Raw genomic sequence first — 2,574 nt, forward strand, 5'->3', positions numbered from 1 at the left:
CTCGCCGCCCACACATCCTCGCTGCCCAGACAGCACCCCTTCTCAGTCTCATCTGTCCTGTGTCCCAGAACAGCAGTGAGCTAGTTGACTGGCCTGGAAGTCACTGTCTTCTGCCTTTGGTCCACAATGGCCCAGGGACTGATCCTCCCCTCCGCTGAGTGGCAGCAAGAGGGAGGGAAGAGGCTCATCTCCAGCTGGCCAGGGAGATAGGTCTTCTTGTGCCCACGAACCCCTCCTCCCCACGGGCCTGTCCACAGGGGCTTGGGATCAGCCAGAAAGTCAGGCAGCTCACTAGAGCCAGGGGACATGAGGTTCCTTTGCCAGACTAAGTTCTGTCCCTGGGAGCTGCACGGTGTCTAGCCCCACCCCTTGCTCTGTGCCCCCCCTCCACTGCCGGAGACTTTGACCTTGTGTTCCAGTCCTAGCTGGTGGGCTGAGGGCTGAAGTCAACACACCCCAGAATCTGGAACATTCCTGCCAGAAACGGGAACCTGCAACCACACACCTTTTTTCTCCAGAAACCTGGACCCAGTGGTAAGTGGCAGATGAATGCGTGCTGGGGCAGGGGACAGAGCAACATGGTGACTTCCCCAGGCCAACAACTGTGCTTGAGATTGGTGACAAAAAAAAGAAAGAAAGACAGTCAAGAAAACATCCTTCAGAGAGATGGCACAGTGCCCCATGGAGTCAGATGGGAACAGTGGGTTAAGAACTCTACCTCTCCAAGCCTCAGTTTCCCTCGCTCCGGAACACAGAATCTTTTGCTTTCTTATTTGTTTTCTTTTTTTTTTTTTTTTTCGAGACAGGGTTTCTCTGTAGCTTTGGAGCCTGTCCTGGAACTCCCTTTGTAGACCAGGCTGGCCTTGAACTCTTGTTTGTTTTCTGAGGCAGGGTTTCTCTGTGTAGCCCTGGTTGTCCTGGAACTCAGTCTGTAGACCAGGCTGGCCTTGAACTCAGAGATCCACCTTCCTCTGCCTCCCTAGTCCTGGGATTAAAGGCATACACCACCATGCCCAACTCAGAACACTGTCTTTGATCAAATGTCTTTATTATATTATTGTTTAATTGATTTGGTATGGGGATGACTCACACTTGCCACATTCTACATGGGGAGGCCAAAAGAAAACTTCTGGGACAACTTCTCTCTTTCCACCACGTGGGTCTCAGTGAAACACAGGCTGTCGGGTGCAGAGGCAGGGACCTTCACCAGCCAAGCCGTCTTGAAGGCTCTGGATGTGGGATCTTGACTCATCTTACAGGGTGAATTTGAGAATTAGAAGGCAGATGGATATAAAATATCTGATGCTGACCCGTGCCTAGTAAGTGATAAAAAGGGTCTTTATCATTACACTGGGGAGGGGCTTGGTCCTCAGTCTCTTGGAACTGTTGTCCCAATTTAAAGGTGAGCTGGAAATAGCATCTGTACAAGATATAGTCACTTGGTGTAACCTGGCTGAGCTGGCTTTTTAGTTTTACAAGTCCTTCATGTTATTAAGAGCATGTGACAAAGGCACACAATGTTTCTTCTGATTGCTTACTAGGGGACAAAGGTTATAATCAGAGACACAAAAAGAAAAGTCGGGGCCAGCTGATCTCTGTCTCCGCTTAAATATTTCTAGAGTGCAGCGAGATTCACTCAGGCCGAACCAGATGAGATCTGAGTGTGTCCCACACAGGCGGTAGGTGGGGCTGTCAGCTGGTTCTCTTCTCCTTCAGCTTCTGTCCCTGGTTTCAGATGACAATAAAGGACATTTCTCCTAGAGCAGTTGACTATAGAATTAAGGTGTTGGGCTGTCTGCATTGGGTCTTGTGCCTTTACTGATGGTGGGGTCCAAATAGGCTCTCCTGTGCCATGTTTATGTTGACTTTATTGTCTCTCTCGGTCTCTCTCTTTCTGATCAATGTAATAACTCCACTGGGTCATCTTTGAGGATACACCTTCCAAGCACCTGTGTTATAGCAACTGGCTATAAAACAGGAGCATCGCATCACTAGCGTAAAAATGGCAGCAACCACAAGGAAACGGTTGACTCGATTCCAGAGCTAAGCATTTGCAGACCCATTCATGACTGCATGCATGGATGATCTTACCTGGGGCTGATCCACGGCTGCAGCAGTCTGGCTCCTGCTTCTAATTAGGACTGCAAGCCTTCACATTGCACTCCACGAAGAGCTACCTGTGTCACGTCAGACGTGATCATTGACAGCACACGCTCTCCTCTTCTGGACGGGCTGGGAGCTGCTCTTCCTTACCAGTCAGGTCCAGTGACTTGGTTAGGCTCACACCATCAGTGCCTGTCAGAGCTAGGCTGAGCTGAGCATGTCTGCCCTGCTAATCCATCAGACTATAGTTTCTGTGTACTGCATGCTGTGTGCTGTGTACTGAGTACTGTGTGCTGTGTACTGAGTACTGCGTGCTGTGTACTGACTACTGCATGCTGTGTACTGCGTGCTGTGTTCTGCGTACTGCGTGCTGTGTTCTGTGTATTGCGTGCTGTGTGCTGTGTACTGAGTACTGTGTGCTGTGTACTGAGTACTGTGTGCTGTGTACTGAGTACTGAGTGCTGTGTACTG

General features: G+C 50.0%; 1 protein-coding gene across 2 annotated transcripts in view; it reads left to right on the forward strand.

Annotated features, from left to right (window-relative positions):
* Positions 1-336: 336 nt before the first annotated feature.
* Positions 337-2,574, forward strand: part of Dao (D-amino acid oxidase) — a 22,129-nt gene continuing 19,891 nt past the window's right edge. The window contains exon 1 of one of the 2 annotated variants that reach the window (XM_026786474.1): positions 337-534. The gene's annotated coding sequence lies outside the window, so the exon portion shown is untranslated. Of the gene's footprint in view, positions 535-1,302; positions 1,320-2,574 lie in introns of those variants that run through there. The other variant, XM_005344251.3, reaches the window with a different exon arrangement.

Source organism: Microtus ochrogaster, chromosome 2 (genome assembly GCF_000317375.1).
Source record: "Microtus ochrogaster isolate Prairie Vole_2 chromosome 2, MicOch1.0, whole genome shotgun sequence".
NCBI lineage: Eukaryota > Metazoa > Chordata > Mammalia > Rodentia > Cricetidae > Microtus > Microtus ochrogaster.